At 32.6% G+C, this 18,850-nt stretch overlaps 1 protein-coding gene across 1 annotated transcript in view; it reads right to left on the bottom strand.

Annotated features, from left to right (window-relative positions):
- LOC129801044 (uncharacterized) overlaps nt 1-9,832 on the bottom strand; it is a 73,180-nt gene extending 63,348 nt beyond the window's left edge. Inside the window, exon 1 of the mRNA XM_055845803.1 lies at nt 9,779-9,832. The gene's annotated coding sequence lies outside the window, so the exon portion shown is untranslated. The remainder of the gene's footprint in view (nt 1-9,778) is intronic.
- Nucleotides 9,833-18,850: the final 9,018 nt, after the last annotated feature.

Raw genomic sequence — 18,850 nt, 5'->3', positions numbered from 1 at the left:
TTAGGGGAATGTAGGCATGGTTCGCACACGGTGAATCTTCAAACGATGCGAATTCACCGTCACGCCTCATGTGGTTAATAATTGCTTAATAATTATCTATCTTATGTCTAATGGTTTCTACACACTAGAAGTAATTTTCGTCAAAATTGCCTTTTTTAAAAAATTCTGACGTTTTTGCCTACAAGGATGGGAGAAATTTTCTTTAAAAAGGCATTTTTTACGGAAATTTCTACTAGTGTAGGCCATAAGAAATGACGAACTAGTTCTTTGCAAACAAACAGAATATTCGCATTGATTGAAAGTTCACTGTGTGCGAACCATCATAGCTACATTCCCCTACAAAGGATTTTTTTTTAAAAGAACCAACTACCTAAATTGAATGGAGTTGCCTTGCCTTCAATTTTTTCTTAGTAATAGAAACAATTAATATTTACTTTAGAATGTCGATACTAAGTGCTCAAACATAGCCTGACAATAAAGCTTGTAATAGACAATACGAGTGGGGTATAGCATTGTGTACCATTTGCACTGCTTAATGCTCAAACACGCAATCGCAAATATTTTATGTGTATAATGATTCTTTGACCCGCACATGACAAAAGTCAATGTGAATCAGCTGTTGACTTTGGTGATTTTCACAAAGACTTTTGCAAAATATAATTAAAACTTTAGTTGTATTGAGTAAACAGTGTCCTTCGGTAAGTGATATGTAATGTTTAGCAAATTTTGCAAGATGTATGAGGGCAAAATTGTGGTCAAAAGACAGGAAATCGGGAGTCAAATAATGCAAAATTATTACGTCTTGTCATAACAAATCGGCAAAATTGTGATGAGCTTTCAAAATTTACGGCATGTACGCCATTAATAACAAATGAGGGGATGGAGTATTAATATTTTCTTTTTGATGTTGCGAATGAATGATTTATGTATTCTCCCCATCTCACAATTACCTCCAAAACCCCAGAAAAAAATGTTTTCTGTATGTTTTCAAATTGAATAAAAAGAAAAAGAAAGACTCACGGTAAATTTCAAGTATCACAAAAGAAACATATAAAAAAAATAACTATATAACATATTCCCTATTACGTGAAAAAAGTCTTTAAATTAACAAAGGGAATTAACACAGAAACAATAAATTTAACAGAAAAGTAAATGGAATTTCAATAACTAATTCCCTCTGCATAATCCCCATTCTCAATGTCACACAACTTAAATCCCTATAGAGAGATACATTCAACAGTATTTTGTGAAAAGTGAATATAAACAACGTCAGGGAAAATTTATGTTACACATAAGAATTACATGGAATAAAGATAACCGATTTTGGACAAAGCACAAAATTATAACAAAATTCAGAAAGATGAGAAGCGATGGGGACAACGAATACAAAATCGATGATTTTGTATTGAATTTCAAAGGCTCTCATCTTCCCTTTCATCTCTGTTTTTCCAATAAATTTTGGCAAAGAAAATTCATTTGAGCCTAAACACTAAAATAACGTCGCCATAATATTTAGCAATAGCCTATATAGTCTGAAACATTCACTCGGGTTACTTCTGATCCTCCTTTTCTTTATGACAGACATGTCAGAGAAATAATGAGACAGCAAACTGTTTCATGTAAAACGTAAATGAAAGGAAAGTACAGTAAACTTCCTTGTTTAAAATATTTCATATCCTTATTTCCGAACTATTTTATGATATAACCAGATAATTTTACCCATTTATAAATAGCAACTAAAGAGGTTCAATTTAGTACATTGTACAATAAATGTGACAAATTAAAAATATCGGTTAATATTTTTTTTAAATTTATATTGTAAGAAATATTCTTAATTCATTTAATTAACATGTTTTCAGAATTGCCTATGAGAGTGAGCGAGGTGACTAGATCGAAGTATCACTTACTGTTACTGAAATGTCAAAAACTTGTTTTGTAAACATGTTTTTGACATTTCAATGGGAGTGAGTGAGATCTAGAGCTAGTCATCTAGCTCACAATTATGGAAAACTTTAAAAACATATTTACAAACAAAAGCTATTGTGCGCTAGGCATTACACACATTGCAAAATATCCTGTTTGTATTTATATTTTTAAAATTGTCTTGGAAAGTGAGCAAGATGACTGGATTTAGATCTCTTTCACTCTCAAAGCTGACTGAAACGTCAAAGATATATTTACAAAATTGCTTATAAGAGTGAGTGAGATGACTTGATCAAAATTTCATTCACTCTTATTGATATATCAAAAACATGTTTACATAACTAATGTAATTGTGCTTTGGGCACTATGCCCACTAGATTTAGATCTTTTTCACTTTCATCAAAAAGTCAAAAACATGTTTGCGAAAAATATCACAAAAAATTTTGCTTCGACGAAAGAGATGATGTGAATATACTTTAGAAGAATTCCAGAAGGGCAGGGAACTCTTAGAATTGTGGCCGAAATATTGTCCAAAGCTATGTCTATAACTTTATCCATTTTAAAATGTAGAAAAAAATTTAGAGAAAACAAAGCCGGTAGACTATCTACAAGGTTTCAAACAACACTTCTTAATAAAAAAAAAAAACAAAAAATCAATTTGTATTAAAAAATATTATATTTCAAACTTAAGACTAATGGTTACATATATAGCAAATTTCTGGTGATTTGCAAAAAATATTCTATATTCCATATTCCTACAACCTTGTTCTTTATTCTTATTAAACTCATTCTCTCTATGGGCCACCGGTGCCCCAATCGTCCTTAACCGGTGAACTTAAAAACAAGTTACGCAGTGGAAAAACTTTGTTAACACACTTGAACTCATGAGCATGATGTTTTCTCCATGAGTTGGAGCTCTAAAGATTTTTGTTAATTAAATGATACGAAACTTGTTTTGAGGTATAAGTTTCAAGTCACGTGTTCAAGCACATCGCAAATCAAGGACTTTTTCACCACTTTTATTTCCTCATTTACTGGATGAATTCAAGACTGATATAACAGCAGTATAATCTACTGATGCCAAGGTTTGAATCCAAGATTTCAGAGTCATAGAGAAACTATTCAATCTGCTAATCAACTGATGTACAGTATAAAAGATCATTTTTGACGTGATCTATAAATCTATTTTAATCGATTGAGATCCGGAAAATGCATCCACAAAATAAAACAGAACTTGTGATTGTAATCATTATTCTCTTACCTAATTTGGAATGATTTATTTTTATTTTAATCATTCTAGTGACTCTAAATCAGAAGTGTGCAAGAACCGTTGAAACCGAATAAACGTCAAAATAAGTTTGTTCTGGTAGCGTTTTGACCATTGACGTACATGTTTCATTTGACGTTTATTCGGTTTCAACGGTTCTTGCACGCCTCTGCTCTAAATAATCATGGGTGGAATGATAACTTTTCGATGCTATTGAATCGATAGTATTGATAAATCTATATTCTGTTCGATTAAGTGAATATCAACTTCTTACGCATTGTTAGACCATTCAATACGACATTCTTATAAGAATGTGACTGTGGTAAGTATAAATTTTATCTATAAAAAGCGCAACTGTTCAAAATCGACAGACGATACTATCGAAAATAAGTTATCATGTTACCCCAGGTTTTCAAAATAGATGGTTAACTGGTTTTGCAGTGTTGCTTACACATTTCAATAAATAAATCTGGGTTCAAAAAAAAATTAAAATTCCTTGAAAGAAACGGTTTAAAACTGATTTTATCTATTAAAACCGGTTTTGTAAACTATCTCGCGAATAGGGCGTTTAACCGGTTATCCGGTAACCAGTTAACTGTTGCTGAAATTACTATTCGAGACTGTCTCTAATGGAATTGTAGCCATTGTACTGCACACAAGTGATAGAATAACTTTGTCATAATTTTGTCCCAGAGGTAAGAATTGAAGGTAAGACGGCGATAGACAGTGGCATATTTTTAATTTAAAAAAGATCAAATATAATATCTTCAGTGAGAGATTGTCGTGATATTTTGTACTGAAATTTGTAGACTGCTGTAGAAATTACTGTGCAAATCTGTAACATAAGATATGTGGGTAGACAAAAAGAGGAAACACCGAGGGTTTTGAACGGGAAATTCTCTCTCATCTCCTTGTGATCTCCAGAGAAATTTCTCTCAGTCAGTATAAACATTTCAAGTGAAGAGAGATATATGGGAATATATGATATTTTTCTATATATGGAAAATTACACACAATACCCATATTTCCTCTTTTTCATTTTTGGTGCAAGGCTCTCTCTCACTCTCTGTTCATCAACCTACTGGCATTACCTTCCCCATGTCTTTTCCTGTATACACGACATTGGATACACAAAGCCGATGGGGAGAACGCACTGAAAACACGGGAAAATCTCATTGTTTGTCCCACTCTGACATACGCTTTCCCGCATCCAGCCAACATCCTCCAGAATTTCCATCATATATAGCAAAATTTGTGTGAGTGAGAAGTAGCATCACCGGATGTATGAAAATACCAGGAGGATTCAATATTCACCAGGAATACGAGTGGAAATCATGTGATGGGGGTAGGTGAAGGGCAAAACATTGAGTGGTAAGATGAAAAGCACTGAGGGGATGCTTTTCTTTGGTCAGCCGCAGTCTCACTTCTTGTATTTTCAATTGATCCCACATGTGTGATGGTGGGACATCAGGTACAAATGATAATGTGAAAAAAGTAAGGTGAAATGGAGCTTTGATACTGTTGCAGAAAGAAACTCTGACGAGCTTTAACATGAGGACACCCACGCAATTTAAAAAAAAAACCCTTCAATTTTTAGCTTTTTCTCTTAGACTTATTCCGCATCTCTTAACCAACTCCATTTTTAAAGTAAACCCTAAAACAAAGACCAGGGACAATTTTGAGGTGAAAAAAAAAGTTGAAATTGAAATTTTTCTCTCTTATTCTACACGAATTAACCTCTTGAAGCATTAAAGATGAGCTTTCATCTCACCCAAAAACCTTCCCTAATATATTTCAGTAATTAATCTTCTTCTTGGTACTACCTTTTCAATCTTCAGAAATTTTATCAGTGGGAAAAAAAAGTTTCATGGAACTTTCTCATTTGCTCCTCTTGTCTGTGATTTCGCGCAAAAAAAAGCTCCCAGAAAACACGCGTGATTTTTGCAAGCATTTGACTCTACAAAATATAGAAATATTTCTTTGTTAGATAAATTTCTTACACTGGAATCTCCTCAATGATGTGGAAAATCCTTTATATATTTTTTTTTAAATAAAATTCTCTGGTATTTTTTATGTTGATTTTTTTTTACCCACTATTAAATATTACTCAAAATACAACCACTTTGACACATTTGACACACACTCCAGTAGAATTTTATACTCTCATTTATCTTTTTTTCGTATCCTTGTGTATCACTCTCTCACTCACACTTATTAGCATTTTCCTCTCACACACTCTCTCGCTCTCACTCTCCTGTATTATATTTATATGGCTGGGAAAATGATCCACCAAGCACTGGATGCTAACTCTGTGCAAACGAGAAATATAACATCCGTTCGCGCCAAAGTCCCATTTTGCACTGCGAACCACCGACTTTTGTCAAATATTCAACATGTATATAGTATCTCATGGGTGAGAGAAATCTCCCCCATGGTTGCCTCTTTCCTCAGCACGTCGCGACGCCACTCTCTGGCTCTCTTACTCTGCACATCGACATTGCAGGCATGAAATTCCACGGTGAATAGCTCAACACCCAACTGTTTGCTCCTTTAAAAGCTCTCTCTCAACCAGCATTTTCTCTCTGAATGCGCCGTCGTGTTGATTTTCCACATGAACATACGTCGAGAGATAGCTCCCGAGAGAAGGCAGGACTAGGTATGGGCACCTCAAGAGAGGTCAGCCAAAAAAAAAACACATCCCCCGTGAGAGTGTGACTTTAAACGATCAGGGAGCCCAGGAAATTGAGAAACAAGAACGTGGATGGTTAAAACAATATGTGACCAATGGACGTCCTCCACCTCCTGCAATCTCACCCATCCAAAAACCTAGCATCACACAAGAACGACCTTTATTTAGATTGCAATGAATCAATTTCGATGGAGGCGCCTGGTATGTGTCGTTGGGAGACCCCGAAGAAAATGAGCTCATTTATTTTTTATCGCAGGATGTACGGTAAACAAACCAATGATATCGTCAAAGTTGTGTATGACGACTGTCAATGAACAGTGGCAGAGAAATTTCTGATAAACAGAACAATAAAGACAGTAGGAACAAGAGAATTGGCAACAAGTTACATCAACATACTCGCTATCAAGCAACATTGTCTATAACCACAAAATCGAATATCGCGATCCACGATAGAAACTAATGATATATTTCCGAAAGTTTATAGAAATGTACACGCAAGTTTCCTGAAAAGCTTATCAATAACTCTCAAAGTAATTCAAATAAGCACCGTACGGAAGGTTGGGGTAGTTTCTTGTCTGAAAATCGAATTCGATGGGGTGTAATAGGCAATGGACGGTAAATTGTAATAAAAAAAGAAACAAATCACGAAGAATCTTTTAAGTTTTAGAGTTAAGCAAGGTGTAATTCGATGATAATCCCCGATGATGTAGCAATTGATTTTACAAAGCAATACATTTAAAACGAAAGCAAATTTTTAAATTTGACGCACGCTACATTTAATTTTAATATTCTTATTTTTTATTTCCATTGAATTATTCTTATTTTTAATACAAATAATATTTGATTAGAAAACTAAGATATTTAATACAAATATCTGTACATTTGTACTGAAAGTAAATTTATTTCAACTCGAATTTAAATGAAAAATATTTGAAATGATGGTGGTCTCATTTGAAGTGAAAGTTTAACCATTGTTTGGAAAGAAAATTCATTAGTTTCAAATATTTACCCAGAATTTTGTCAAATAAATATTAAATATTTAATTAAAAAAAATCTATTTTTCTCAGTGTACCCTGATACCCTTCTGGGGCAAAATGTAACAAGACGAAGATCTCAAAATTCCAAATTCTCCAAGTAGAAATTTGCTTTCAAAGTTCATTTCGCTTTAAGATACAGGAAAATGATCTATGACAACGTTATTGAACGGTCAATTTCTGTCATAAAATCTGACTGGAAATTTCTAAAGAAATTGTAAAAAAAATAAAACATTTTTTATCGATTAGACCGACATTCTCTACTTTATGACTTATTTCTGAAACTTTAAAACACCGAAATACAAAATAACAAACATTCTTTGAAGAAATTTTACAAATATTTACATAATTTGTTTATAAATAAAAAAACATACATTTTTGTCAAATAAAAATTGTTTATTAAAATATTTATAACCATGGGTGGAATGATGAGTTTTATACATTATTCGGACATTTATTGTACCACTCCTTAAAGAATGTGACAGTCAATAAATATCTACAGTGCCCACTTTGTAATCCGGATGATTGGGAGACAATATGACAGATCTCCGCTTCGTAATACGGATGGATTTTTGGAATTGGTTCAACGTCTCGAAAATATAATACAAGATTTTTTTTAGAATGAGAATAAAAGTTTTAAATAAGATTAAAAAGACATAATTAGAGAATTCTATGCAATTATACTTCATTTATTAAACAAAAACATCACAGGATAATTCATTTTTATTGCTGAACACACATGCATACATGACCTCAAAATTATTTTAAATGTAACCGTTGATAACTCGTCCGGATTACGCCTATCCGGATTAGAGAACGGCACTGTATATTATAGCTACAAAAGAGATGACAAAGCGTCCTAGCTTTGCAGAATGGTCAAACTCACGATTAAAAGCGTTCCGTGTATTATTTCTTCGCATGCTTTTGGGATGCATACCGCTCCTAATCGATTAGATCAATCCAAAAATCTAAAAAAAACACTCCGAAATAAGAAATTGCTTCAGAAAAGCACAATTAAGAATATTTTAGTATGGGTAACAAACATAAGGGCAAATCAAAAAGTAAATCTGAGAAAAGTATATCATTTACGAGTACTGATGCATCACCGCTAAAGTCCTATTCTACCGGGTTGGAAATTTTAAGATTTTTCAAAAAAAAAAAAAATCTAAAAAATATTCCCTTCAAAGTGGTTTGGCTTTGGTCTTCGAAAATTCGAATTCAAAATTACATAATATTTGTTGTAATTTTTAAAAAAAATAAATACCCTAAGCTAACTTTCAGCATTCTCATTTTGATAATATTGATATGTTTTAGACATTATTGCAATCCAATTTTTTGACACTATTGGTATTCCGAAATGTACCAAAAACACGTAAAGTTTATTGTGTAGACTACTGGCGCGGTCCTTAATCAGTGTAATATCACAAAACCTAATAATTTTAAAGGATTAGCCCGATTCCCTAAATAATAGGCTGATATTTAAGCCGGTACATGTGTTTCTTTAAAACCTTAACAGGTTATAGCGCAACGGTACCAAATTTTGGCATAGTTGCATGCAAACGCATAACGTGGACGTAACGTGGACGTTTGACGTGGACGAAACTAAAAATTTCCCAAAACACAGAGAATTTCCCTTTGCCCCGAGAGACGATACTGAGAACTTCCCAAAACACAGAAAATTTCCCTTTGCCCCAAAGGACGAAACTCAAAATTTCCCAAAACATAGAAAATTTTCCTTTGCCCTGGAAGACGAAACTAAAAACTTCAAAAAACACGATTGTAATATCATTATTTTATTTAATAAAATATATTTGTTTAAAATATATGAACGACAAGATTTCCAAAGACAAGGTTTCCAAAAAACAAAAAATACCGAAGACAAAGATTCCAACGACAAACTGGAAAAACAAAAGTGTAAAAACCAAAATGGAGAAAACAAAGATTCCGCAAACTTGACTTTTTTGTTACTTCTTTTTAAAGAATGTTACTAGAAGCCTTGTAGATAGTTTATCGTCTTAGTTTTCTCTAAAATCAGCCTTAATACATTTTAAAATGAATAATAATATAGGCATAGTTTTGGGTAATTTTTCGGCCACCTTGATTCTAATAGTTCCTTCCCCTTCTAGAATTCATCAAAAATCTTTCTGACATCATCTCGTTCGTAGAAGCGATATTTTTTTGCATTGTATAATCTTTAAAGTAAGCAAAAACTAAAAATTCATGAAAATTTGAGGAACAAAAGGAGTGGCCAAAATTGCAAGCTGGCCGAAATTTGGTACAGGCCAAAAATTGTAACAACTACGCTCTTCCCTACGGCAGAACGATATTGACCGTATTGCAAAATACAAGAAAAAATGATAATACAATGGATTCTTTACCTTATAATTACTTTATATATTAATTCAGAATAATGATAAAATAAATTCTAAATCATAAATTTTGTTCCAAATCATAATGTTAAAATCAGAAAAATTGCCATGGTATTCTCTTATCATCTTTTCCACTCTCAGTACCACCTTCATATTGTTCATAGAGGAAGAAAAGTGTCTACAAAATTGTGTGACATACTCAATCTTTATCACATTCACCTCATGAAACATTAACAAAACTCAGTGTTTCACGTATGTTTACGTGGAATACCACCATCATCCTTCTTGTTCATCGAACTTTAACTTAGTATAACAAACCCTACATTTATGCAATGACAATCCTTCTCTTTCTGGATAATTCAATATAATGAACATGAACTAATGAAACCACATTTGTCATTCAGATAAAATATCTTAATTTTCACGCAAACAAACTCATTTGATGTTGATGCAATCTTTAGCTAATATACAAATAAAGCTATCAATTGAAACTCACCATTTGGAAATGCCTATGTTGACATCTAGCAGACTAATGGAATTTACATTTTGAGCAGAAGAGATGTTAACTGTTGCCACACAACCGATGCAATTACCTGAAAAGCAAATATTACAATTTATTGTCTAACTATAGTTCAGAACTAGAATACACAAGTTTATATCAATTACTATTTAATATAAACAACATGCTTCTCTGAAAATTCGTAAAAGTGTTTGGGACAAAGAAAGGAAGTGCTGTCGTCAAAAGAAAAAATATGGGCAAAACGTTATGCTCAACAAGCCAATTTTGTAAGTAAGAAAAATGCTTATGATGTGATAATTAGAAAGTTTTATGCGCAAAATTTCTCTCTTCAGAAATTCTTTTCATGTTCCATCATTTCAAATGTATTTTCCACTTTTCCATGTTGTTTGGCAAAACTTATATAGAACTTATGCAAAAAGCACCATTTGTTGGTTGAAGTAAAAACGTCTTCTTATAGTTCTCTTTTTTTGTAGAAATATGCAAAAGTGTGAAAATAGCATAAAAACTAAACTTTTATGGAACAGTGTGTGTGATATTGAGAAATAAAAGACATAAAATGATAAATGTTTCACTGTAAGGGATAAAAAAAAATGTGAATGAACGTGAGACAGTGCGATGGAAAAGTTTGTATGCATCCCAATATACCTTTTGTTATCTATCTCCAGTAAAAGTGGATGTGCATAAAAAATATGTTGTAGCTATATCCCGAGAAATGTAGGTAAAAGTGGAATTGAAAAAGAGAAACTCTAGTGAATGAGGGCGCGGAAAAAGGTGGATATGGTGTTGGAAAATCTCCACATCTGCACCATATAGTCTCCCTCAGCTCGACAGTTAATTCATGAGCTCACGTTTCGACTGCCATTTGGACCAATCTCTCAAGCACATTCTGATACACACAAGGAACATTTCCACGAGACCACCGGTGAAAATTCACCGTCTCACAATGGGGTGGTGAACGATGGGCGGCTCATGGTTTCCCCGTGAAAACCCCCCGGAGTGTTGCGGACTGTACCGGATGATCGTGTTGAGAGACGGCACAAGAAGAAAAAGACGAGAAGAAAATAGAGAAAAAATATTCGGCCACATAAATTCTTAACAGCTGCTACTTTAATATACAGATGAAATTCTGGCTTGCATCTTTAATTCATTCGACCCTCCCTGTCCTTCCTCAAGACACACATAATTCTCTATTAATCAAGTTGGAAGGAAAAAGCAGAAAAATACCCAATCTTCCAATATACTACCCCAAACTACATATACCTCATGCTTATGTATTTCCAAAGTCAGCAAAAACCAAACCAATTAATTCACTCAATATGACGTAAAGCAACTGAGATTCAATTAATTTTGCCTCCTGTAAATGCAGCACTATTCATCAATGAATGAAAAGTTCTATGCTGAAAGCAGTTGAAAACCCCTAAAGCCAAATTAGCTTAAAAGCTCACCCCATGATTAGAATGCAGCACGCTACTTTACTTAGTATAGCAAACTCACCCTCAATTATACTTTAATGTTGTAAGTACCATCGGAATTCACTTTTTGTACAGATATAAAGTGAAATAAAATGTTGATTAAAGTAATTTTCCAATATAAAGTCCTAGGGTAAAGTGATACAATTTGGAATGTGATACAAGGAACATTTCGCGAGTACAAATTGGAACACTCAATTTTTTCATTAAAAAAAAACAATAACTAAATTTTTAATTATATATTTTCTTTGATGCAGTGTTATTATGCCCAAAGCACAATAACTTTTGTTTAGTAAACTTGTTTTTGACTTTTCAGTGAGAGTGAGTGAGATCTAGATCTAGTAATCTCGCACATTCTTATGGGAAATTTTGAAAACATATTTATAAACAAAAGTCATTGTGCGCTGGTCATAATTTGGTTCTTTGTGCTCCAAATAATGCGAAAATCCTTTCATATTAATAAGTTTTAACATAGGGTCGAAGGAAGGCGTGTTCGACAAGGAACCCCTAATGACACTTTTGTCATAATGTTGAAAATTATATAATGCATCTAACAAATTCTAAGTAATATGACGTTAATTCATTAATCTTCGTTTTTCCGTATAAATTTCTCATTTCAAGTAACATTGTAACCAGTGTAACTTTTCATCATCGAAAAATTCCATCAAACATTTTTTTGTTGAAAGAAAAACGAAATTGTTGATTAGATTTCATTGATATTTCTTGTGTTTTTCAGGCAATTTTTTTTTAGTGAAAAGTAGAGCTTACTTTATTGTTAACGCTACTTGAAGTCTTAAACTGATATAATTAATTATCTTACGAACAAAAAGTGCTTTTTTGAAGTGTTAAAAAAATAAGACATTTTTGAAACTTCAAAGGCAATTCTCAATGAACAATTTTTCCGGACAAAAATGGATAATAGCAACACCAGGAGATTTTAAAGGCTTGCACCACAATCGCATCAGAGGTAAAAGTTTCATTGAAGGAATCGTTTTAAGTACCTTTGCAGACAAAAAAAATTAAGTTATTAAATGATTTCGTAAAAGCTGCAAAAAGTGTATTTTTGGGTATTCTGAGGTGTTTTTGTGACAAACTGGAGATTGATACACTTCCTGAACCCCCGGAGACTGATATTGAGGCAGTTGATAGCCAGTCATCAGGTTGGGTTCCGGTGAAAATCCCGAACGCCAAAATCCCGTAAGCCAAAATCCCGAATGGGCCAAAATCCCGAACGCCAAAATCCCGAATTCTTAAAAGTGTCACAGCTACTCCCACGATTGCAGCCTCGTTTGCTGGAGGCAAATGGAAATCTTCTGTGTCTTGGGAAATTATTCTAAACATTTTCCTCCATATAATTTCATCGCTTTCAGGATTTTTAACATTAAGGATTTTGTATTTCGGGATTTTGGCTTTCGAAATTTTTGCCTTTTCCGTATTTTGCTTTTCGGAATTTTGGCTCCCACCGACCAGGTCATGCCATTCCACTGCACAATTATCCGTATTCAATTGGCCTAGTTCTAAATTGTAAAATTTCCCTTATTCCAATTTGTACCAACTCTGATCAAATTGTATTATTCTGGACTCACGTATTTTTCTTGCATTTAAGAACTTTTCAAACTGTATATGAAGCATTTCCATTAAACAATAATATTTTAGAAGAGTCAAGGAGTAAATTTATGTATGCTCTCGGGGAGAAATATATTTATTATGTCTTCAATCTTGTGTCAAAGTTTAGGTTAGTTTAGTTTAGTTTTAGTCACATTAGGCTATCTTTAAACTTTCTCGAAGTGAACAATCAGCAGGTACTGATATTTACTCACTGAGACACTGAAGGTAATATTGCGTTTCACCGTCACCTGGGTCAACAATTATCGAATAGGCCGTACGCTTACAATAAAATTCGTCAGTTAAATCAGCATTTGTCGTAATTTCATTTTTGCGATTTATAAAAATATACCCATTTGAAATCCGTGTATGTCGTTTATTAAGCCCACTTGGCAAAAGCAAAATTTAATAACTCTAATAAAATATATTTTAAAATTCATTCAACAAAATTCGCAAGATAAATGCTTGTAGGAATAGAGATATAGTTAGTCTGGCCATTTAAGTCAAAAAAAGACTTTAATATGATTAGGTAAATTTTTGTAATTTCCAAAATCTCAATGAAATTGTGGCTTTATAAATGACTGAGGTTACAATAAAATCATACTGTGTTTCTTCTGACATATATCTCTATTTCAGCTCTTTAATCATTTTCTAGATATTTTTTCCAATTTATTTACAGTTTATTGATACTACTTTCTTAATTGTGACTCAAAAGTGTCACACCCAGGGTCTATTTCGGAGACAATTGAAGCCAAACTTAAAATTTAATCTCCTAAAAATTGTCAAAAAAAAGTTACGACAAATACTAACTGACGAATCGGAAGTTACACGCATTTACATAATTTATTATTATTATTATTTATTACCATTATCAGGGGCCCATCAAGCCTAATGAAAAATGGAGCTATTTTTCATTTTTCCTTGTAAAAATTTTTCAGCTATTGTACCGCGACTTAAATAAATTCGCTCGTAGTTCTTGTATTATTTCGGCGAACATTATAAAATATGTATTTTTATATAGCTTTTAATGCACGATTTCGAAATATATCAGACTAATAAGTCAATTCTCTTTAGGACAAAGCTTGCCAATAGTCTTCAGTGCCTCTATGCAAAAACGTATGGAAAAATGAAATGCCGAGAAGCCCCTGCTATTATTGTATTTCAAATATCATTTATGATCACTTTAAAAACAATTTCGATTTTTTCATTTATTAGTGAATTATATCTCGACTTTATTAATCAAATCCATCAAATGGCACTATTATGGCTCCGGCACACCTTTTCGATTGAGAAAATTTCTTATAAAACAAATTCACATCCTTTTCTTTCTCGCACGCTTTGCATATGTCTATCTAACTCATTTTTTTGCACTCCAAATTTCCAAAGCGTGTAAGAAAAAAGGGATTCGAATTTCGAACTCATGAAATTTACCTGACCTAAAAGATATGCAGGAGCCATTAAAAACTAATTTGGTTTACGTAAACTGTCATTTAAAACCAATAAATATAAAGAGGATCTGAAGGTTGATTGTAAAATATGTTAGAAACATAAAGTCCCACAACGAATAAAAGTCTATTTCAAATCAAATGCACAATTTTGTCCCAAATCAAAACTCCCCTATTGGGAAATTTCACCTCTGGAGCAAAATACCATTGCGTGAGACGAAGGCATTGTGGGCAAAATTAAAACCTCCAACTTATATATTAAACTTTGAAATGAAATTTTGTTTGAGTCATGCTAGAGATTTAGCATTTTCCACTGACCACAAGCCATAAACACTGACAATGTGAAAGAGAACCAGAAAAAAAGTCTATAGAGAAAAATCACAATGAAAAGAGAGACGAAAAACAATAAATACCAATTTTACGACGCTTTTCCACAATTGACTTATTGCTCGAAAATGTTTTGTGAAAATTTACTCACATTCAAAACAGAAGCAATTTGTTCTCTTTTACTTTTTTCTTGTGGTTTGAGAATCTTCGCATTTTCCTTTATACTTATTTAATCTCTTTCACCACAAATTTTTAGTGTAATTACGCTTTAATGGCACGAAATAAAAAAATTATCGAACAATTTTCTCAAATTTCTCCTAATTCTGAAAATTGCATTATAATCAATTGGTATAAAACCTCTGGTACATTCATGTGAAATTTTTCATATAAACGAACGATATTAGGGATACGAGCAACTGTCGGTGATTGAGAAGGTATTTTATTCTCATGACTATATCACAAAATTTTTCTCTCGGGGGCAATTGAGAAAAACCACCTCAAATTGGATGGAGATTGTCTCCAAATATTTGTGCTGTGTTTATTTCTCCTTCGGCACTCTTGTTTCCAAAAGAAAAGTCCGTGATTGATACTCTCATTCACTTTTATTGCCCATAGTACATTTGCACGTCTGGTGAGTGACAAAGTCAATCTTTTCATGGTGATAGATTGACTCTGGCACTCAGATGACCTCAATAATTGATGTCATGCAAGAAAAGGAAAACACAGGGGATGACTTTCCTATCTTATAGAGAAAATTTTTGTCATGAAAAAATCGCCAAAATGTAGGCAGACATGACAGAATGTAGGAAAAACTCATAAATAACGGAAATTTTCATACTACCTCACATAATTTCAGTAACAATCACAATTTTGTTCATTCTTATCAGATATAGAGTTATTTGGAAGGCGGAACTGTCGGAAAAAAAACATCACAATATAAAATAAACAAAATAACTTGAATATATAACATAAATCGCAAATGTAATTATTTTATTCTGTCTTATGTGACATCTACAGGTTATTTCATTTTATATTCATTACACTTTTCCATTGCTCTCTCAACTCTGAAAATCTCTTTTATCTCCAAAATGTACATAAATTGTTTGTGAGTCATTCGTATACAGAGTATATTTTAGTAGTTAAAACACTTCATTAAATTTCATCTGCTCTTTTTCTAACTCACTGTCACATATAAGCAAATAATTCTTTCCAACAAAAGCTCTGTACTTTATCACATCTTCCTCATGAAAAAAAGCTTTTTTCTCTAACGTTTTATTGTGAGACAACACATAAACAATGAACGACATAGATAAGTTCCATAACAATGCAGAAAATTATCTAAAGAAATTCTAGCATGAAAGGTTTATCGAAAGTATTCTATCATTTACCGTAAATACACTTGATATACATATAACGGAACTTTAAAAATAGCATAAAGACACTTTTTTTCAATGAGAAAAAAAGGAATTCAAATCTACTTTTAAAGCAGTGATTCATTCGATGCCAAAAAAAACTTCCAAATAGTTTGAAATTGTTTTACTTTAAATGATTTAATTATCACAACTATACAAGATAAATAAATTCAAATGACAGATACACGCTTTAAAGATAAAAGTCTTTAGTGCCATTGATTACATCAGAGGAAAATCTGTTAAATCCAAATCCGTAGTGATTAAAGTATATCTACTTGAACTCCCTAAGGAAACAGTATAACTTTGTTGATTAGAACAGAAGTCCGACAAGATGTTGTATCTTAATTTCTAATCGTTCAATTGTAATTGATTGAATATTAATTGATAGTCTGTGGTGAGATAGATAAAGGTATAAATCTACTTATCTTGTCTCAACTTTGCCATGCAAATCTGCAGACCTTGAGTATTCCTTAGATAAAGTCATATCTTCATAAGGAAAAGATTTTCCTACCTCATTCGCTTCCTGGGTAAGTCTCAAAGGAAATAAAGTTCTTATCGTACCTCAGGATATGGTGATGGTGCTTGTTTATTGCAAATTACCTTTGAGCTTTCGTTTGTATTGGGCAAAAAAAATCTATCTGAAAAGCTCTTTATCAGTTGGGTTAGTTGAAAATACGTAGGATTCAACAAAAAAAAATTTTAAATAATAACAAAAAGAAATTATAGTAAAAACCGGAGGATATTGTGATTATTCAGTATTTGTTTTGATTATTGTCACCAAATGCTAAATGGAAAATAACACTAGCGGAAGCGACAAAAATGCCATGTTAGATTTAAAAAAAAAATCTAACAGCTCGTAAATTGTATTTTAATAATAAATTTGTTCTTTTTACGTACGTTTTCAACACTATTTACCAGACTGTACGCATAAAAAAACAATTGTTTGTTTAATTTCAAATGATGCACAAAAACACAATGAACATCACTTTCTGTGTAATTTCGTTTTTTGTAATACATCTTTACAAAGTATCTCTAAAGGTCAATTATATTGAATGGAAATTTGACAAAGTGCCAAAAATTAGATGTTCAGTCTTGGTTAGAGCATATAGGGACAGGAACAACAATATTCATTAATCATTTTTATAAAGGTAAATCTAAACTTGTTGCATTTTTGAAAGCACAGCAATGGAAACGACTGTCATAGGAATATTAAAGAAAAATCCGCACGCAAAAATTTAAAACATATAATAATTTGATAATATAAAAAAATCTTTGAGAAATACAAATTGTAGGGTGAAAGGAACGTCTATTGACACTTTAAGAACTCGTGTCAGCACCTATTGACACCCTACTCTGCACCATTTGGGAGATTTGGCATATGAAATTTGAACATCTCTGTTTATAGTAAAACGTATATTACAGAAAAAACGTTATTATTACTTATATTTTACTAGATACATTAAATAATTTTCAACATTTTGACAAAAGTGTCAGTAGGGGTTCCCTGTCGAACAGACGTTCCTCTGACCCTTATTTAAAAAAAATATACATATTTATTTTAGAATATTTTCTTTTCAATGATAGGGGAAGATTTTCTGGCTTCGCACATAATCTGGTTTCGAACATTTTATATTTTTCCCATATTCTTTTAATGTATTATGATCCTAATCTAAATATTTCAGAAGGCAGTCAACATCCCGAAAGCCAAAATCCCGAAATCCAAACCCCGAACGCCAAAATCCCGAAAGGGACAAAAACTCGAAAGCTAAAATCCCGAAAGTCAAAATCCCGAATGTTCAAAATCCTGAAAGGGATGGAACTATATGGAGGACAATGTGTAGAATAATTTCCGAAGCCATAGAAAATTTCCCTTTGCCTCGAGAAAGCGCGGGTCCAATCGTGGAAGTACCTATGACACTTTAAGGAATTCTGGATTTTGGCTTTTGGGATTTCGGCTTTCAGGGTTTTTGCTTTCGGAATTTCGGCTTTCAGGATTTTGACCGGGATCCATTTTTTCAGGAAATGTACGACTTAAAACTAGCTATTAAAATATATTGCCACTACATCAGATTCGTTGAAGGAGTTCGGGAAAAATTTGAAGTGCCTGAAGCTAGAGTATGTGCGAAACCTGAAAGACTTGCTCTATATATTTCGATTTTGTAATTTAAGAATATGATAGACGGAATTTTGCTCTGTGTAAATTTATATATTTTGCATGTGAAATATCACTAAATATGTTAATATCGATGAGTTCATGCACTTCAACATCTTGAACTTTGAGACAGCAAAAAAGCTTTTTGAACATTGCGAAATACTTTACCTAAATATATCTATTTACTAAACTTCTTTTACTATTCAACATTTTATTAGTCTCACATGGAGTTGCACAAAACCAATACTTTTTTTTTTCAATATAGATAAAATGACACATTTTCTGTGCATTACCAATTAAATTAAATTGAATTGTTCTGTGAGCATCGTAAAAATATAGAGAATTACACCATTCTTCAATGTCTACGTTGAGTTTATGGAAGACAAAACCTGAGATATGCTAAGAATTATCATTAATTATTTTACACAGTATTACGTCATAAGAATGTCGTCAAATATTTACACTCTCTTCTTAGTCAGATCGCATCGTTTGGGCCTCCAATTTGTTTTAAATGTGCTCAATTGTGTGCGAGAGTGAGACTATTAAGAGTGAAAATATCGTCATAGAATCGACATATTACACTCTCGAAGGCAACGAAGGTGAACAGCAAAACGGAGCATCTCGCGCCAAAGCTTAAC

This window comes from Phlebotomus papatasi, chromosome 2 (genome assembly GCF_024763615.1).
Source record: "Phlebotomus papatasi isolate M1 chromosome 2, Ppap_2.1, whole genome shotgun sequence".
NCBI lineage: Eukaryota > Metazoa > Arthropoda > Insecta > Diptera > Psychodidae > Phlebotomus > Phlebotomus papatasi.
Note: the sequence above shows the minus strand (reverse complement) of the source record. Positions and strands in the feature narration are given on the sequence as shown.